Source organism: Gorilla gorilla, chromosome 10, assembly GCF_029281585.2.
Source record: "Gorilla gorilla gorilla isolate KB3781 chromosome 10, NHGRI_mGorGor1-v2.1_pri, whole genome shotgun sequence".
Classification (NCBI taxonomy): Eukaryota; Metazoa; Chordata; class Mammalia; order Primates; family Hominidae; genus Gorilla; species Gorilla gorilla.
Window position 1 is genome coordinate 114,303,193 of NC_073234.2, and position 21,718 is coordinate 114,324,910.

Consider the following 21,718-nt stretch of genomic DNA (forward strand, 5'->3'; position numbering starts at 1 on the left):
TTGAGGCTTTCAGTCACCCTGAATATTGGACAAATAAATTCTCTTGGAATCTTCATATTGACGTACATAGGACACACACACATGCACACATATGATTAGAATAATTTTTTCCAATCAGAAATGACATTTGCTTTTGAAATGATTAAATATTACCCTCACCATCAGCCAAGATTTCCATGACACCTGAATAAACAAAAAAGGAGTTGATTACTGAGATTCTTTGTTTTTCCTCTTCTTTTGCACAGTAGGAGAAGTACTGATTAAAAAAAGTATAAAACACATATTAATGATACAAAACAGAACCATCTCCACTGCTTTGAAGAATGTATTCTTCATATCCACTAGGGTGCTAACTTTCGGAAAGCTACAAAATCAATCCTAAAAGTTTTATCTCCCATGGCGACAGAGCCCTTTTTTAAGTCAGTAAATACTAAAAGTGATACAATAACAGTTCATATTTAGGATTACCAAGTTTCTCTACAGGAGACAGGCTCAGGTATCAAGAGGAAAACAAATATTCATTAAAATAATTTAGCAACAACAAAAGACACGTGATGATGAAAGTCTGTTCAAATAACAAGTGACTAAAATAAGAGTGCTGATACAAAGGAAGGTAGCACTGATATGGAACTGGGTTTTGGTAACAATATGCCAATCAGGAATAAAAATATAAATCAAACTTAACTGGAATGCATAAGTATACCCAGCTTTACAAGATGGGTAGGTTTCTGGTCGGGCGCGGTGGCTCATGCCTGTAATCCCAGCACTTTGGGAGGCCGAGGTGTGTGGATCACAAGGTCAGGAGATCGAGACCATCCTGGCTAACATGGTGAAACCCCATCTCTACTAAAAATACAAAAAAAGTTAGCTGGGCGTGGTGGTGGGCGCCTGTAGTCCCAGCTACTCGGGAGACTGAGGCAGGAGAATGGCGTGAACCCAGGAGGCGGAGCTTGCAGTGAGCCGAGATCCCGCCACTGCACTCCAGCCTGGGCGACAGAGCGAGACTCCGTCTCAAAAAAATAAAAATAAATAAAAATAAAAAATAAAACAACAACAACAACAACAAGATGGGTAGGTTCCTAAAAAGCTTTGTATAAATACAGTTGCTCCCCAACCCCCATAATTACTGGAAGGAGAGAGAGAAAGACCCTAATGAAATCTTGCAGTAAATTCTAAATTACAAAGAGAAAAAAATTCTTGAATGGCAAACAGACACTGCTTTAATTCCCTGCTTGGAAAGTTTTTTTTAAAAAAAACTTTATAATGAATGATGATTTGAATAGCAGTATATTTTTTTAAAAATTAGGCAAACACGTATATCACTGCAAATAATATGGAAAATAGTATGGAAAGTGGAGAAAACCCCCAAAGAGCTAATTTCCATTTTATATTTGGTATTTAAATGCCACATTGATAACTGAACACTGTAGTATAAATAAATTATTGTTAAACTGTCTTATAAATTGCTTAGTCCTTCAGTCCATAGTCAATAAAATATAGGCCTTGCCTGTGGTTTACTCAAGACTATAGAAATTCAGAGTAATCAATCATTCCAGGTGGCTTTTATAGCTTTCCAGGCAGCAAGAGCTACATTTTATTGAATGAGGCATTTAATTAGTGGGTATTATTAAAGTGCAATTTTCCATATTAAACTGTTTTCTATATAAATTGGCTTCCTGGTATGCTGACTTGTAATGACAGGGTTATCTTGCATTCACTCTTGTAGAGACAGGTAATAACTCATCTTTGTGCCTGTTTTTTGATTCCACAGAATGTTATTCTTTCTGCTGTCATCAAAAAATAGTTTCTGAACAAATATTATCCAAGATTTTTCTTATGCTATTGTCCTATAAACTCAATATTTTAAGACTAACCTGAATGCTAATATTATATATTGTGATATTTCTTATGTTATAAAGGAAATTGTACCATAATTTCTAATTGTAGACTAATCGCAGCCATTCTACCACAAAAATGCCATATTCAACACTTTTTCCTATTACAGTATAAAACACCATTTGACCTTTTATTTTAAAAAGACTGTGACAAATAAATATTAATTTAATGCATAAAGTCTAATAATGATCTAGATTTACCAGCATAAGTGACAGGAGGTAAATTAATATGGAATAAGTATATACTTCACATGTTTCTTGGCATATATGAAGAAGCACTGAAGCAAATGAATCTATCTCATGTAAGGCAAATATTATGGAAAAACTCCAGAATCAGTAGAAAGAGATATTTTTGCCTTTTCTTACTATGGAAATTCACTGTTATAATACTTAAAGCTGCAGATCTTTTCTTTAATAATAACTTCTGTTTAAAAATCTGTAACAAGAGATACCATTGCTGATTACATAACATTGGTGACATACTACTGTGATTTTTTCAGTTCTGTACCGAAAGACAAGAAAAAAACAAAAAACAAACAAAACAATAAATTCTGCCAATGTTTTTAAACAAGAATGTCTTCTACACCAAGTGCTACTTTCAGATACAGGGCTACAGTGCTTGAACAATCATAGTATTAGAAACAATAAGTGATACAAAGAGTAAAAACAATTTTCAAAAAATCAAACCTTTATAACATTTACGTAGACACCAAAGAGGACAAAATATCCATTTCCAGAAGATGTGCAGTATAATTAGTCAGAAAGGTATCGCAATGCTTTTGATTATGATCAGCCAGTTGCAAAGATTATCAAATAAACAATCTAGCTATTGCTGCTTTGCTAGAAAAATTATCATCTTAGTGGCAAAGATTAATAACTGCTTTTTAAAAAGGCAAAAACTAGCTTTGTGATTTACTGTGTACTTTCTCAAGAATGCACAGTAAGTAAATCAACAGTTTGTCTAATCACTATCAATGTGGCATGCTTTAATATATTGGATATAAATAATTGTCACTAAAAAATCATCTGCTGCATGTTCAGATAAAGCTATAGAGATCTCTGCCTTGTTACCTAGCAACTGGGCAAGTAACTGCCATACTGCAAAAAAAAAAAAAAAAATTCCTTATTATTTAGGTAGAGAGAATGATCATAAAACTCCACATTAAGATGTTAATGAAGCCAAAATGTATATTAAGATACAACAGCTAACGATTTTAGATGCATGTATGGCCTTGGTTTTGAACTACCATGCAGTAATGAAAACTGTAAAGATTTAAATCTATTATTTCAGCTTGTCACAAACAACAACGTTCTTTAGAGTGTATTTTTAAAAGACCACTGTTATTATTAATTTTTTATTTGTACTCTTTCACAGACAAAGGAATTTCAACCAGATCTTCTGTACTGAGTCTATTTATTGAAAGGGTGATGCTTACTTGTTTAAACACAATAAAACTGTTCTGAGTAATTAGTTCACTGCAAGGGATCCCAAATTATTTCTTATATTTCATATAACAGCTTAATGTATTAATTTTATAACATCTGGAGGAATCTGGCTTAAGTTCTGTTTCAATTTTGCTGAAAATTTGGATTCCAAGATTGTGCATAAAATCTCTCTTAAAAAGCAATAGGGGATTAGGGCAATTATAAAATTTCACTTCTGAGGTCCAAAATTCAGCATATGGCCAGTCTTCAGGCCTCGATCTGAAAGTAATTCTTTCTGGTGTGTGATGAAGGCTGACTGGTCAGAGCCCATATGACGATGGTCACATGAGAGTAAGGAAACCACTCATCATTGCAACAAACAGAGACTGTTTTGTGAACAGACAGAGCTGTGCTTGACGAAGCCTTCACAGGAATCCAAACCCCATAGCTTACATGGCATTCCTCTGTTGATTTAATGTACGATGCTTTTATTCATAGTCACTTACAATGCAGGGACACAATTCAAGAAAGCTCTTCAAATTATTGCATGGAATTAATATAAAGAAGCATAATTAAGGAAGAACTAAGCTGGAAATGAAGTACTTAGAATCCATCACATTGTCTTCATTGGTTTTTACTCATTCTCACATTACCACTAAGCCCATCTTGATTTGATAATTGTATTAAATGTGTTAAATAAATCAGATTTATTCAAAATCAGTAGTAGAGAGGAAAAAATCTGTTTGAGTTGGGGTGTGGGTTTTAGGAGGAGGCAGCAGTTCATAAACCCCAAGGTTTCTGAGAATTGGTTGAAGATAATTGGTCATGTGTCTCGCATCTTGTTTGAGAGGAACAGAAATATTTCATATGGTTGCAGTGTTTTTCTTTTAAACAAGTACTTCGAATATATTATTTCCTTCGATGCTCACAGCTCCATAACCCAGGAAATAATGTATCAGTATTGCCATTTGACTCATAGGGAACTGAAACTACAGAGTAGCCCACTGAAGGCCACACAAGATGGAAAGCAACAGAGCTGGGACTCATGTCTTGATCCCTACTTCAGTGTCTCTTATACAATATTATGCTTTTAGTTTGAGTGAAATTATTTCATTACATAGAAAAGCTGAATTTCATTATCTATATGCTCTCTGTACAAATATATACAACTGAATTTAAAAAATGATGATGTGTTTCTAATGTGCAAGACACTTTCAGAGTGAAGCAATGTCACAAAAGTTATTGTCCCTGCCCTCAAGTAGCTTATAGTCTCATAAAGAATATAACATACGTACGCAAATACCAAAACACAAAGCGCAAAAAATGCTGGGAGTTCAGGGAAGGGCTGGAATACTTCTGTAGTTACTCACCTTAAAGACCTGGAACAAAAGATAGGATTTGAAAGAGCATGAGCAAAAATATGAGGGAAGATATATTTGGGATACAATCCTAGAGGACCCAAATCACAGTTTACCCCTGATGCCAGGTTGCTTTTGTTTTGTAATGCTTCATCTTTCCCTGACTATAAAAGGGTCAATTTCCATTTGCTTTGGTAAATTAAAATCATTAAAGCATTTCTAAAGTTTCTCGATAAAACTTTACAATTTAAGATAAATTATGCTGAAAAGTTAAAGGGAAGGTTGGCTTTACAAATTAGGAGCCGAAAGCCCAGAGAGATTAAGTAGTTGGAAGTTGTACAACAATATAACTTCTTATAAAAGTAAATATATATAAAGTGCATAGAACAGTGCTTGCCACACCAGAAGGATTATATGTGTTTGATATTGTTATTTTTTATTAGTGTAATTATTATTAGAAGTATTGGATCTAGAATCTGTTTTTTCGTTTCCAGAACAATGTTCTTTTCACTAAGCACATTACCTCAAAATAAAGCACTGTTTTAAGATGCACCATGTACATCTTCTATGAGCCAAAGCTGTATTTTAATGATAAAGGTGTGTATTAAATGAAGATGTATATGTAGATTCACATTAAAAGCAGAAAAAATGGAGTCTTCATAACTAGTAATTTACAGTTATTTGTTTAAAATCAAATCTGTATCACCTTCAAATATATATCGTTTACATGCTAATAGCTAAACACAAGTCAAAATGGTATCCCAAAGGAAACACTTTACTAGTGTTAGTGTATAGACCAAGATGTATAAACTTTCCCATCTTTAAATATTTTCTCTGAGTTACATTTTCACTAATTCATATCAACCATTAACCTGTTATTTTTATTTTTATAACATTAACTTTACATACATATAACCTGATACGTTTGTACTGAAAGATTTCAGACATTTGTTGGATTAAGAAAAGTTTACTCTGAGCCTAAAGAGTTCATACATATGTACTTCTTGATCTTGATTAGTATATATTCATCATATGCTTCTCTGTATTTACATTCTCTCTCCCTAGCTGGTCTCATCTAGGCACGTGGCTTTAAAAACTATCTATCTGGGGAGTCTCTCAGATGTGTATCTAGCATCCTGATCTTTCCCCTGAGTTCCAGACTAGTAGACCCAATGATCTGCTTGACAATTCCATGTGGATGTCAAGTTTCTCAAACTTAAAATACCACAAAAAAACTCTTGCTTCCTTCTTTCACTAGTAGCCTAATCTGTTCATCATCCACTCAGTTGCACAGGCCCCAAATTTAGAAGTCATTCATAACTCCTCCCTTTCTCTCATCTTTCACATTAATTCATTAGCAAGATCTCTAGGTTCCATCTCTAAAATATACATTCCAGAATCTGATTTAAGATGGAAAATTTAAACTGCTTCACAGAACTTCCCTTCCTCAATATCTAACCAAAGGAGAAAAAAAGAGTAAACATTAGTAAAATGAAAAAAAGAAGTTCCAACAGTAACCACTCAAGGAAAGGAACATTAACAACTATAATAAACTTCAAAACTGTCAGCCAAGGAAAGAGAAGACTCTGGAACAGGATAAACAGACACAGTGTTGCTTGGTTCTTAACCCTGTGTTCAACCCTAGAGAAGTAAATAAAATTCTGAGACTTTTTGCTAATAATTCTAAATTTAGAGAAAAACACATTCAGTGAATATCCTTATGTTTCCTTTCTCTACTAAGGAGTAATAGGAACATGTGCAATGAAAGAAGAAGATCAAAGGGCTGATTCAACAGAAGTGAACACTCCAGGGCTGCCCACTGTTTTGGGGAAACCCATCAAGCCCCAGATTATCTCGAGGATAGCCACTAGCTCTTATGGAACCCTTTAGTTAATTATAAAAAGGCTATCCTTGGTATCTCTCCCTCCACCACCCCCCTTGCCCGCCCCATCAATTTGGTGAAATAAAGGCTGATAATGGAGACATTTAACACAAGTTAAGGAAGCACGGCCCAGGAAATCTAACAAAGATTGCATACAGCTTGAGTTGAGCTGAGCTGTCTACCTCCCTCTGCAATTTCTTTAGGTTGCAGAAAAGTGGATAGATCCAAGCAATAAAACATAGCTCAAAGAGGAAGCAAACTGGTCTCCAAGAAGGTGGGAAGAAATTTAAGAAGTTACTCACACTATGTCTGGGGAAAGCTGCCCAGGCACCAGCAAGATGAAAAGAAATAGCACGGCAGATATGCAAGCATTCTAAGGGAGGGAGGCAGGAGGAGGGAAAAGAGAGGAAGGAAAGAGGGAGGGAGGGAGGGAGGGAGAGAGAGAGAGCAACAAAGTGAAGAAAAAATATAAAATGAAAGTATCACAGCATATAGGAACTAAATCTAGAATTTTATTCAAATAAACAGAAAGAAATCCTCACACAAACTTCCTACTGTAGAATAATGAGTTCAATGAAAATTGAAGTTTAAAGACAGAATAATGAAGAAATCTGAATGAGATGAAAAAGGATATTGTGGACCTAAGGAAGCAAATTAAGGACTAAAGATCATAATTTTAGAATCAATAAACAAATCAGAACATCAGAAGCAGAGTAGACACTTCTGATAGTTGAATTACTGACACAGAAGAAAGGACCCAGGTACCATGAGTGGAGACAATTCTGATAGTTGAATTACTGACACAGAAGAAGGGACTCATGTACCATGAATGGAGATGAAAATGACAACAGATTTTCATCAAATGATAAACTAATAGATATGGAAGAGATGAAAGATGATCCAAAATAAGGATAAGTGATGTTCCTGAAGTAGGTAACAATGTAAGTAGAATAAAAGGTATTTTCAAAGATATGATACAGTATCCGATCCAAATAACACATCATGCTGTGGAAAATTCTTAAGCAGACCATCCAACACCTCCACATATCTTAGCTATGTTATTAAGCTATGTGGATAAAGAAAGAATTCCTTGGGATAAAGGCAGAAAAAAAATCACCTACAAAGGGTGGCCTCAGACTATACAGCAATATTCAATGCTATTAAACAATGAAGTAATAGCTGCAAAATTATAATGGAAAGAATACATGACATAAGAATACAACGTTCGGCCATGATATATTGTTCGACTACAAAAGCAACAGGAAGACATTCTCCAAAAAACAAAACAAAATAAAACAAAACAAAAAACTCACAAACGCAGAATCCATGGGTCTTTCTCGAAAAAAAAGGAACAAAAAGCAGTTGGCAATGAAATCTAGGCAATTCAGTGATGAATCAAAGAACTCAGTCAGAATGAAGAAGATATACTAAAGGGCTGGGAGGCAATGCATCCATTTGAACATAGGAATTTATACTAAATAACCATAGTAATTATGATTACAGAATAGAAAGTAAATATTATAAACACAGGTAATGTAAATTAGTTAAAATTGTCAGCTGAGGAGAGGATGGGCAAAAGCATTACCTTTCAAAGCAAGGAACCAATCTGATGTGTTTAAAACTGGAATATGCAGCTTAAAGATATGATTCCAGCTCTGAGGTGGATTTACTGTTAACGCTAAGGAAGCTTAAGTTCCAAGGTTTTTTAATCTACACAGGTGATTTGCGTTTTCCCATGCCCTGGAAGGGGTCACAGCAGTGCATTCATATTGTCATGTTTTTGTAAAATTTGTAAAAAATACTCCATTTTCTTAAAGAGGGCCCCCAAATTATATAACCTTCCCACAGAAATCTTGATCCACTCCTGATCAAACCTCTTAACACTTTTCATCGCATTTTTTCTTAACCATAAGGGAAAATAATAACTCCCATAATAAGGAGACACTTATTGGAAGTTCAACAATTATTTAGTTTTTCTTACCTTTATTTTTTTTCTGCTGTTAAATACAATAAAACCATTTTTTTTTTGAGACAGTCTCACTCTGTCTCCCAGGCTGGAGTGTAGTGGTGCGATCTTGGCTCACTGCAACCTCTGTCTCCTGGGTTCATGCGATTCTCATGCCTCAGCCTCCTGAGTAGTTGGGATTACAGGTGTGTGCCACCACACTCAGCTAATTTTTAAAAAATATTTTTAGTAGAGACAGGATTTGGCCATGTTGGCCAGACTGGTCTTGAACTTCTGGCCTCAAGCTCTCCACTGGCCTCAGCCTCCCAAAGTGCTGGGATTATGGGCATGAGCCACCAATAAAATAAATTTTAATAATTTTTATTTAAAAATAGCATCAGCATTATGACTCCAGGGTTATAAAGTCTTTCTTTCTATCCGCACAGTCATGTATCAATCCCTTTGCACATATTTATAGAAAGATGCCTTAAATGATATAAGTCTGCTGCTAAAGGTGGTTATTTCTGGGCAGTGGTATTTGGGGTAATTAAAAAATTTAATCTTTGTATTACATGCATTGTCTGAATTATTTATTGTGATCATATAACAAATATTTCAAAAATAATACAATGATTTTTTTCCTTCAAATGCCAAGATAGTAACAGATATTATTTTGGATGGTGAGAACTATAGGGAATTGTTATTTTGTACTTTGTATTTTCATGTGTTTTTAAAATTTCAAAAATGTTTTCCAAAATTTGATATTCTGAATCATTCCACATCTCCTCCTTTTTCTTCTTCCAGCCAAGTCACTATTATTTCTCACCTGGACTACTCTCATAGTCTTCTGTGTGGTCCCACCTGTGTCCATCCTAGCCCTGGTATTACCCAGTCTTTACACAGCAGCCAGGGTGTGCTCTTCAAATGTAAAATGATCACACCTCTGCTTTACATTCTCCAGCTGCTTCACATTGTTTTTAGAATACAACCCAAACTCTTTGCCACGACCAGCAAGGCTGACCTGAGCTGACCGGGATTCAGTCATGCTGGACTGCTCTCTGTCCCCCAAACACTGCACTTGCTCCCCCTGACAGATATTCCATGAGCTGTTCCCCTAGCCTGGGGTGTTCTTTCTCCAGCATCTCCGTATAGCTGGTTCCTTCTATTCAGGTCTCTGTTGGAGGGCCACCTTCTCAGGGATACCTCCAAATTTTCTAATTTCTCCCTCCATTTCCCTCTCCAGCGCTTCACCCTGCTGGATGACCTCCATGGCCTTTATCACCATCTGAAATGATCTTCTCCATTTATTTATTTACTTCCTTTGTATCAATCCTCTCCCACTAAATATCTGCTCTAGAAAACTAGGACCTTGTCTATCTTGTTCATCATTATATCTCCTGCTCAAAGAATGTGCCCAGAAGATAGCAGACACTTAATAAATATTTCTCCACTCAATGGATACACACAGAGATTGTTTCTCAGCTTAAAAAGGCTTGTGTTTGCAAAGCTGTCTTTTAAGTCAGTTGTTTAGAATTCAGAATGCATGTTCTTTAAAATGAGCCACAGTACAAATTCAATATCAAGCCTAGCTCACAAAGTCTACTGGACCCATAATGAGTTAAACTTCTGTATATCTGCAACAAAAATGCTAGAAAATCAACATGATGAATTATCACTGGGAAAATAGGAAATTAAAAAGAAACATTTCAACTGATCTAAATACGAACAAACTATGACTATTATTTCTCTCTCATATTGGTGAAGACTTTTGTGAATATTCTGAAGGGAACGTCAGAACCTTTTTTTTTTTTTTTTTTTTGAGACAGTGTTTCACTCCTGTTGCCCAGGCTGGAGTACAATGGCACTATCTTGGCTCACTGCAACCTCCACCGCCCGGGCTCAAGCGATTCTCCTGCCTCAGCCTCCTGAGTAGCTGAGATTACAGGCACCCACCACCACATCTGGTTAATCTTTGTATTTTTTGTACAGACTGGTTTCACCATGTTGCCAAGGCTTGTTTCAAACTCCGGGGCTCAAGTGATCCACCTGCCTCAGCATCTGAAGTGCTGGGATTATAGGCGTGAGCCACCACACCTGGCTTCAGGGCATTTTTAAGAGCTGCAGAAGTTTCTGGTTTTTTATTGTGTATAACTTCATTCAAAAATGTGTGGCTTTTGGCTCCTTTGATAACAGACCATTAAATTAGAATAATGTTTGTAACTATGAGTTTTATTATCTGTTTTTGGTTTTAGTTAAAGCTTGAGAATGACTTGCACGTAGTTGTAACTGCAACAGGTGGTATGTTTTGTGAATGCTTACCTGTCATTACTCGAGTCACTGTGTCAAAAATGTAAAAGAGGAACGAATAGAACGAGTTTCTGGGAGGTATTAGGAAGAGAGGGGCTCAGAAGGAAAGGAATTAAAGAGGACGTGTGATTGGAAAGATATCTGAGATAAGAGCAGTGAACGAGAGGAAAGAAGAAGTTAGTGATGAATGATCAGAAGACAGGGAAGACGACTTCTTCCTGCTAGCTACTAGGAAATTTTATCTTCCAAGACAGCTTGGTTCCTGTCTAGAGTAGTTCTGGGTGGGTAAATGGAGGGAGGGCCAGTTTGTAAATAATGCTGAAATTTAAGAGACTATATATTATCTAATTTGAGGCTTTGTCCCAAATTTGGTTTGGAGTGAGTTTTTATGACTAATCTACCAGTAGGATGAAATAAATAGCATCATTCATATCAGGAGTACCAACCAACCCCATAAGAGATATTGAAGAGACAATGCCAACCTTCCATTCTGGAGTAAAGCTATAGTGCAAGAAAACAATCTGAACCAATTATTTTCATACTAAGTTGACAGTTAAGACAGAAAAAATATATATTAAGAGCCAAGAGATACTGCATATGGTCTGCAAGTCTTTTCTGGAGAAATGAATCATGAAGATAAAGAGAACTGGCTTATTTTTACAGTTACATTTTATATTTCTAGAAAAATAACTACAACATGGTCTTGATGTCTAAACATAGGGAAATGAGACTTTTATGAACGTTACACAACACAAAACATACCACTTGTTGCAGTTACAACTACGTGCAAGTCATTCTCAAGCCTTAACTAAAACCAAAAACAGATAATAAAACACATAGTTACAAACATTATTCTAATTGAACTATACTTTGAAAATGACTGAATGCTCAAATATTCTTAAAATACAATGTTCTCTTGCCAAGAAAGAGTGTTGGTCTTAAAATGGCCACAAAACCTAGCCCCGTCCCATGTTACCAGAGCTACAGAATCAAGCACCCTCCAAATATATGGCCAAGCAGCCTTGGAGGCACCTAATGGGTCCAACGCAGTCTTCCCACGTGTCTCAGAGGCTGCTGTCTGTAGTGACAGAGGTGATAGAATACGGTAAAGTTGCATATCTAGGAAAATCTCAATGTAGTCCCTGATTTCCCAGAGAACGTTCTTGTGGCTTATCCTCTGAGGTTAGTAGTTTCAGTTTAGTACATTCATTCCAAACACTAAAGAGATGAATCCATTCAAGTCATTTACAGAAAAATTGTGTTGAGATTTACCCAAGAAACAAACACACTATAAAGAATTTAGTAACAGAGAAGATTAGAACATGCACTTTTGCTTCCGCTGGTTCAAGTTTTGTTTTGATATTCTCTGCATTTCCTATTTCCATATGAAAAAACCACCAGTACATCTTTGCTGTGTAAATACCAACACTGAGAAATATTGGCCAAACATAAAGATTTTTAGAGAATTAATTTTTGATATTCATCTAAACAAGCCAATATATTCTCACAATTTTTTAAAGAAAAAAAAGAACTCAGCTTAATCATATATTTGACTTCTAAAAAATCATCTCATGATTCCATGAAGATAGAGAAAAAATCAGATGAACAGGAATGGTTTTCATTTCACACTGGAATTATAAGAAAGGTTAATTTTTGCATAAAAATTACATCTACATAAAAATAGATTTCTGGAACAATGCATTATTGACAGTTATGTGGGAAGATAAATGCATTCACGTAAATGTTCTTTCTCAAGCAAATTACTAAATATATTGACAGCACTGCACTTTGAAAACAACCATTTTAAGGCAACCAAATACATATACAAGAGTAAAAACATTACATATAATAGCCAATGTAATGTTTCACTCAATGCATATTCACTCAAATATGCATACTTTTTTCAGTTTATTGATATATACTGCTATTAAATTAAATAGCAAACACTTATGCTTTGTTGTTGGCTATTGTCCACAGAAGGAAAAAAATGGGTAGTCAACTGGAGCCTATTCACACTTCTGTTAATTACTGGTGGTCCACGGAAGATGTTATAGTTTGATTACTAGCACTTGTAAATATTAACCAAGTCTAAGTTACTGCTATAAAATCCAAAATGTGTAAAAACCAAACACACCTATACAAATACAAATGTTTTACTCATGATCATTAATGACTTTAATCAAGCAGATCTTCTAATTAATTTTGCTAATTGTTCATTCCTCTCAGGACATTTATTGGTTTGATGGATATTACTATGACATATGTTGATGCCAGCCTCTGGTCAGAAATGAGGGCATCAATAAACTCTCCTTGGTGTTTCTACAGAATGTGCCAATGCTATAAACACTGTCAATGCCACAGCATTTATTTCAATATAAGATTTTGAGAACATGTCTGCCTTTCATTTAGAGAAAGGATAAACCTACTTCGAAACACACGATGCTCAAATATGCTTATTCAACGAATGGTGCAATGAGAATGGCTTGATAACAAACTGGAAAACATCTGCCAACATTTAAAATAGAATAATAACATCATAAACGATTATTAGGAATGCCTTCCCCCACAATGTACTCTGTCAATTTATACCCTATTTCGAATATGTAGAGTAACTTTAAACAAATATAGTACTGCTATATTAAAGGAAGTCACCCCCTAAATATTTCTGACCAAATATGCAGTAAATTAATAGACAAGAAATGTATCAGAATTCGATTCATGTATAGAAATTTGGCTAAACTTGCAAACTTTTATGTTGTTAGTAACTATTCAGAGATTGTCACTTTAAACTGCTGACAAATAAATGCACTTATGCAGTTTTATTTTTAAAAACTAGTTATCCCAAAATATCATATTAAATAATATACCACGCTGTATCTATATTTCAAAATTATTTTAATGGAGATTTGGTCTCCAGGTAGAGGCAAAACACTGTTTTCTCCTTCTGGCCCCCATTAGGGAAACTGTAACAGTATGGGTGTCTCCCGTTTCTACACATGAATCTATTGTCACTCTACTGTCATGGCTTAAGAAAAAAATACTGCTTCTACTCAAGGTGCCAAACTGCACCAAGCAAAGTAACTCCAATGCAGTAACATTAAGTTTGGCAACTGCAGGACAAGGTTTCCATCCTTGAACAAGGAGCACTGATACTTCACTATTTTTCCCCCCAACATCATATTTCCCCCTGCATTCTGAAGGTTTTTTTTTTTAATATTTGTAACAATGTTTTTGTATGACACTGACATCAAGTCTCCCAGGCAGCATGCATCTGTTTTAATTTCATTTGTATTCGTTACTCCTTTCTTCTCTATCTGAGTCCAAGAGAATCACTGCTAACACACCCAGCACTACTCAGGATAGACAACGACAGAATGAAACACTTCTGAGGAAGCCTTTCCGGTGGCATAATGCCAGCACTACTCATTATAGCCTATTTTATCACAGAGCCGTCAACATTACGGACTCGAATAACCCAGATACCAGCGGCATCCCCTTGCACGAGCTCATCTGCGGAGTACAAGGAATACAGATTTGGAAGAAACCTCTGAGAGGTTTTCTAATCTTTCCTCTCTTCCTTCTGACTTCTAACTTTAACGTGAGCCTACCCCAAAGAAGAGAACTAGACTCTCTTAGTAACTTGTGCAAACCTTCAGAAAAGTCTTAGGTTGTACTTAAATTCCTCATGTTGCCATTCCAACACTATTTCCTGTAGTTTTCCCTTTCCAGATGCAGGAGTCCATAGAGCAAGTATCCTTATAAGTGTTTAAGAATCATCAAGCAATTCCAAAGTTCCCGTGTCTCTAATCTACTGATCCAACGTGCCCGGCGCACATAAGCAGCACCGCGACTGAATTTCAAGTCTTCTCAAACTCACACCTCAGTTGCTCAGAGAGGAGAAATGCAGCGAGGACTCGCCTTCCTGGCCAGTCTCTGAAAACGCGAAACCTTCCTGAGCTGTCCATTTGTTTTAGGGGCTGTTTATTAAACGGCTGGTTTTCTTGGAGGAAAAATAAACAAATAAATAAAGGGGCGATGGCAGCATCCTGATAAACACAGGACCTTGTTTGGCTTTTGGCAAGTTGTAACCTGGAGTAAAATCACATCCAAGTTACAAGCACGCAAATTGGAATTTCGCTGGAAACACTGACCCGACCTTCACCGAAGCAGCAAATCGCAGTCTCTGCTGCTCTGCTCCTGCTCTCCAAGGCTTAACATTGGAAAGTCCATGCCCACGTCCCCCTCTAATTAATCAATGTAGAAAGAAATACGAGGGGAGAGAGAGGGAGCACACTACACACCAACCTTGCCAGCTTCTATTCTTCCTGCTATTCCTTAAAGGCGATGCACAGCGCACCTGGAAATTACGTGGACTTGGCATGGCTTTTTAATATTAAAGACAAACGACCTTTGGAAAATATACACTGTGAAAGTCAAACCATTTGGAGAGACACCCAGCAATTTACCTCCTCAAACTCCTCGGAACCCCAAGAATGAGGAAAGGAAATGGAAAATGCGCTTAACCCGGGGGTGGTGGGGGAATCGATAACCAGAACAGGTTTGAAAAAAAAAGCCCCCCTCCCGCCCCCTCCGTGGAGACCGCTAGCTGAGGCTGCAACACCTGCCCCGGCAAAGCGTCTCCGCAGCCTTTCCGGCTTGCCCGACTCGGCTTCCTCCGCCTCTGCCCCGGCTGCGGCACCACTTCTTGGAGCCACGTCTCGGCGAGCGGGGGCCGCGGAGCGAGGGGGCCGCTGTGCCGCTACTCACCCGAGCCGCTCGGGCTGGCCGCGAGCCGGGATCCGCGAGGGCTGGCGGGCTCCGGCCCCCGAGGACGCAGACATGTGGCTTGAACCTCCGCTCCCCTAGCCGTTGCCTCTGTGCATATTTCTGGGCGCCCCCAGCGAATGCGAGCGGCGAGGCGAGGGCGAGCGCGCCGAGGAGGGGCGGGAGAGGCGCGGAGCTTGGCCGCGCCGCGCTGCGCCGAGCGCCGGGCTCTCCCCGTGAGCTCCCCGGGCCCGCGCGCGCGCCCCCCACTGCCCCCGCCCCCCGCGCGGCGCGTGCCCCCCACCCCCCGCCGCGCGCCCTCGCACCCGCCCGGCTCCACGCGGCGCGCGCCTGCCCTGGCGGCAGCGGCGGCGGCGGCGGCGCGTCCTCCCCCGAGCGCCGTCTCCAGGGCTGCTGGCTGCACTCTCCATTGTTCCGCGGCTGCTGCCCGGGGTGGGCGGCCAGGCGGGTGGGAGGTGTCGGCTTGGCCGCCGGGGAGGGCTTACCGCTCGGGCGGACCCTCACTGCGAGAGCGATGCGGGCCCAGGCGCGGCGCGCGGGGGCTGCAGGGCGCCTAGCACTGGGGGTTGCCGGCGCGCGGGGGCCTCCTCCTGGCTCCCAGGCACTCGCTGCTGCTGGGCGCCCCTCGCATCCTCGGTTACTATGGATATCTCGCTCCTTCGCCGCCCCCTCCGCGCACTCCGGGAGGCCGCCGGGGCGGTAGCAGCGGCGCGGCTCCGCGGGTGCCCAGGTGACCGGCTCGGCAGCGGCAGAGCAGTGGCAGCAGCCGCCACTGCCGCTGTTACTGCGGTAGCCGCCGCCGGAGAGAGGAGGACGAGGAGGGCAAGGGGCAGAAGCAGGTCCTGCTCTGTCTGCCCCAGAGGCCACCTCGGGTTTCTTCCCACTAACCAAGCGACTTCGTGTTTACCTCGCAGGAGACGCCTCGGCAGTCCTCAAGTTGTGTGCGCCAGTGGCCCTCTCCTGTGGGACTTGCGTTCCAGCTGTTCTCAGAGCGGGTATGATCGGCCCCCAGTAGACTTGGAGGGTCACGGGTGAGATTTTGATAAGGTTCAAATACTCCTCACTCCTGCCTCCGGTTTCCACCAAAGTTACCATTGTACTACTACCAACAGTTGTGGAAATTTACTTTGGCAAAGGTTTTGTGTTTTTGTTTGTTTGTTTTTCCCCCCCAAATTATGCCAATTAAATCCGACCTTAAATGACAAGGCTTTTCTCCCATGTTTAAAATCCCATTTTTTCCCCTTGCCATAAATAAATAAAAATAACTTGTGGCTTACAGGCTGCTTAATACCACAACATTTTAATGAGCATGTCAGGTAACCCACAGGCTTCAGTTCTTTGTTGCTTACAAGTTCCATCCGTAAGTGTGAGTTGCTCACTTAGTCTGGGGTAATAACCGCAGATTCCCACAGAGAAGAATCAGTGTCTTAAAACAAGGTAACACCAACCCAATGGTCTATGAATAGGTTGGAATGGCGGTACTTTAAGTAAAAGTATAAAGAAAGGGATAACATTATGAGGAACTTCCAGCAGTACTAATAATCAACCCTGTTGTTCAGGAGACATTCACTTGCTAAACTTTAAGACTAGGCATTTATTGCCTTGAAAGCAAAGCAAATGAAGATTTTGACCAACTGCAACATTCAGGCTCTAAAATAGAAATATGAATGAATTATTAAATAATAGGTAACATTTACTGAGCACTTACGATTTTCCAGGCATCTGTGCATTATCTCATTTAATTCTTACAACTCTATGAAGGTTTCATTATATTATCCTCACTTTACAGATAAAAAAAAAAAGGCTTAGATCTGCAACTGGTAGTTTTGGAAGAACATTCTTTTCCTTAAACAGGAAACTCTAAATGCCCTCTGTTTTGTCCACCTTCGTGCCACTGTCTGCTTCTGTGAGGGTCAGGATAATAGTATACCTGAAACCACCCTTTTAGCAAGCAGCAGGGCCAGGACATAAGCTCAGAGTAGATGTCTAATTCACTTGCTATACATGTAACATGTAAAATAAAAAAGACCTGCATCTTGACTGGTGTACTCTTTGATAAATGGGACCTGGTTACTTGATGGAGGCATGTTTGACTATCTTTGTTTTTGACATTAGCAAACTTTCAATGGGTTTGGAAGTGAGGCTATTTAGTTCTGTGTCTTACTCTGCAATCCAGACACCTGTGACTTGAGGTAAAGTAAGTGTTTTCTTGGTTTCCCAATCATGAGAGTGACCGAAGAATGACATTTTCCAGGTCATCATTCTCTTGTGGATATTGTTCTCTGATAACAATATTGGGCAATCTCAAAGAGCTGTCATTTCTTGGCAGTGAACTACAGGCTATTTGGAAAGGAAGTGTAAATCACTTTTTCATCATGTCCAGTCCTCTGCACTCTAGAGTCACTTGGGATGTTTTGTGTCTGCACTACCTCTAGAGAATGATGGAAATCTAATTCTCTGTCAGCTTTTCTACCTGGCTAGTGAAAATGCTTCTTGGGAGAGCTGGGAGGGGAAGTCGCTGTCCATGGTGGCCGTTACTGAAGCCCCATTCAGCAAAATCGGTTCATACTCTAAATACTGGAATCCTGCTTAATTAAACTAAAGAGCTTCTGCACAGCAAAATAATAAACAGAGTAAACAGACAACCTTCAGAATGGGAGAAAATATTTGCTAGCTATGCATCTGAAAAAGGACTAATATCCATAATCAATAAGGAACTCAAATCAACAAGAAAAAAAAAAAAGCATTAAAAACCGGGCAAAGGACATGAGCCGACATTTCTCAAATGAAGACATACAAGTGGCCAACAAACACATGAAAAATGCTCACCATTGCTAATCATCAGAGAAATGGAAATTAACAGCACAATGAGATAGTCTCGCACCAGTCAGAATGACTATTATTAAAAAGTCAAAAAATAACAGATGTTGGTGAGTTTGCCGAGAAAAGGGAATGCTTATACACAATTGGTGGGAATGTAAATTAGCACAACCCCTGTGGAAAATAGTATAGGGATTTCTCAAAGAGCTAAAAACAGAACTACCATTCGACCCAGCAATCCCAATACTGGGTATCTACTCAAAGGAAAATAAATTGTTATATCAAGAAGACACCTGCACTTGTATGTTTATTGCAGCACTATTCACAGTAGAAAAGATATGGAATCAACCTGTGTCTATCAGTGAATGCTTGGGTAAAGAAAATGTAAATATACACCATGGGATACTATGCAGCCATAAAAAAGAATGAAATCATGTCTTTTGCAGCAACACGGATGGAGCTTGAAGCCATTATCCTAAGTGAAATAAAACCAGAAAATCAGTACCACATGTTCTCATTTATAAGTGGGAACTAAACAATAGGTACAAATGGACATACAGAGGGAAACAGTAGACACTGGGAACTCCAAAAGCAGGGAGGATGGGAGGGGACTGAAACTGAAAAATTACCTATTAGGCATAATGTCCACTCTTTGGGGGATGAGTACACTAGAAACCCAACCTCACCGTTATACAACATATCCATGTAACAAACCTGCATCTATAAAAATAAAAATAAAAAATAAACAGCTGTTAATTTTGCAAAATAAGTAAATATTACAGTCTGGAAATTAACTTCATCATGGCACTAATGAAATTTGGTGATATTCTCCAGTACTGTATATTAAAACATAAAGATCTTATCAGTATAATCTACTGGTTGGAGTAAAAACATTAAATAATTCACAGGAGAATGACTTTTTACTCTATGGCACTAAAATAGCCCCTATTCATTGTCAAATTTTAGATATTTTTAGGTACTAGAACAGCATAAAGGGGATAAATCATTTCCTGAAACCCTCTCACCTTACAGCAAAGAAAATAGCTACCTATAGAGGTTAAGTCCCTTGCCTAAAAACCACCATAATTAGAAGCAGGCGTAAAACCATGAATTCTTGCCACAGAATCACTTATCATGATTCTGTGATGCACCAGGATATTGAATGTCAGAATCATTCTTTCTTCAGTAATTTCATTTTTTTGCTTAAAAACAATTTCCAATTTATGTCATTTGAAAAACAGATAATATATAGTCTGATGTAATATGTAGCTCATGTTCATTTATGTGGAGTGTATCTAAATCTTATAATATTTTAGCTGTATTAAGTAATATTGTTTCCTGCAAAGTGAGACAGTAGAAAAAACTCTTATGGTACCAATTTCTGACCACTGTAACCCAGTGAAAAGCAAAGCATTAATTTCATTACAGGTCATCAAGAATGCAACCGTCAACATAAACTGCTTATTTAAGAACAGCCATTTTCTATCAGAAAGGACTAATATTAAAATTCCCCATTTTCCTATATTCTCCCTTTGTATTAAAAAATTATCCAGGGGACCATGTTGAATATTCCAGTCTCAAAAATCCAAAGATGGTGGTAATTTTTCTAAGAGATATGTAAAACACTGATATGAGGCCCTTTGTAAGATTTAGAGGAACAGGATTTTAAGAGTTTATTCATTTGTTTAGTGGTAGTATAATGCAATAGTTAATCTCCTGACTTTGGAATAAGACCTGTGGATTCAAGTCATGGGTATTTAACTTAATTGTTTTGTGATCTTGAGTAAGTTACTTTTTTGAGCCTTGCTGTTCTAATTTGTGATAGGAATGTGATAATAATGTAAGCTACTTCACAAGAGTTGTGGTTGGAAATAAATTAGATTACCAATATGTAGTACTTTTCACTAAGTACCACACACTGGTAATATCATTTGGCCAGGTTAAAGTTTCCATTTACTCAATCAAACACTAATCTAGGTGTTTCTGTGAAGGTATTTCGTAGATGCAATTAAAGTCTGTAGTCAGTTGACTTTAACTAAAGGAGATTATTTTAGATAATGTCATTCAACTAGTTGAAAGTCCTTAAGAGCGGCTTCCCTGAAGAAGAAATTCCACCTGTGGACGGCAGTTTCAGCTCATCCACAAGAGTTTTCCCCTGCCCTTCCTAATGGCTTGCCTTAGCTCAGTCTTGTCCAGCCAGTCTCCGCAATCATGTAAGCCAATTCCTTGCAATAAATCTTTTTGTATATGTCTCCTACTGGTTCTGCTTCTCTGACTGAACCCCAACTAACACACCATGTAAAGCATTAACTATAGTATCTGCGACATAATAAACACTCCAAAAATATTAGTTAATTTTTTAAATTAACCCTTATTGAACATCTCTCACATTTATAGCACTGAGGTATACACTCTGATAAAAATGTCTGAGAGCTCTGAAATAGAATAGGGATAGATAGATACTTATTGTCTCCAATGATAGTAACCTCAACCAGGAAGGGATTTAATGTTTTAGTAAAATTTCTAGGAAAACAAGGGAAAAGTGCCAATGGGTTGATTATTCCATCTGGAGCTATGTAGGGGAATTATGCAAATTCAGTATGAGGCCAGTTTCCTGGGTTAGGAAGACAATGAACAAAAAGGCAGTTACTGTTTTCTCAACAGATCCATATAGATGTAGCACCTGAAACTAGACACACCAGTTTACATGGATCAACCATGGAATTCCATTCTGTAAGAAAAATTTATTTACGACTTGGTCTTAAGCCAATTGGAATTATATACTTGATAACTGCCTTGAGATTCTTGGAGGAAGAAATACGCTCATATTTAAGAGTATTAAAGTAAAAGATCTTTCTTATTTCAATGTTAGCTTATCTTAGTATTCTACATTGTTAGATCTTTGAGTTTGTTTTGTGCATTTTTAAGCAAGGAAAAAATACTTATATCACTAAAAAGCAGGCATAGCACAAACCTACTTAAATAGAATCTGCCTCCGTCCTTCAGAATTATAATGCCAAACTTACAAAACTTAAGGCTGGAAATATCTCAGATGAGTAAACAAACCTCAGGGAGGTAGTCTCAGATATAAATAGGATTAAAAGGTGATGAGAAAGTAAGAGAGAGTGAGAGCATGCCTTTTGGTTTTATATTAAAGCTCTGATAATTTAGAGTGAATCTTAGAAATAGAAATGTTTTAAATTGTGTGTTTGCAGGTGTGTATGTGTGTATTCACTAAAGAGAGCTGTCCCATGATCCTTTACACCATAATAGTAATTTTCTCAAAGGCAGTGCTATTGCT

General features: G+C 38.2%; 1 protein-coding gene across 16 annotated transcripts in view; it reads right to left on the reverse strand.

Moving 5' to 3' along the window:
- ANKS1B (ankyrin repeat and sterile alpha motif domain containing 1B) overlaps positions 1–21,718 on the reverse strand; it is a 1,254,535-nt gene that overhangs the window by 145,337 nt on the left and 1,087,480 nt on the right. Inside the window, exon 1 of one of the 16 annotated variants that reach the window (XM_019038857.4) lies at positions 15,580–15,847. The exons of the other annotated variants lie outside the window; for them this stretch is intronic. The gene's annotated coding sequence lies outside the window, so the exon portion shown is untranslated. Of the gene's footprint in view, positions 1–15,579; positions 15,848–21,718 lie in introns of those variants that run through there. 16 annotated transcript variants of the gene reach the window in all.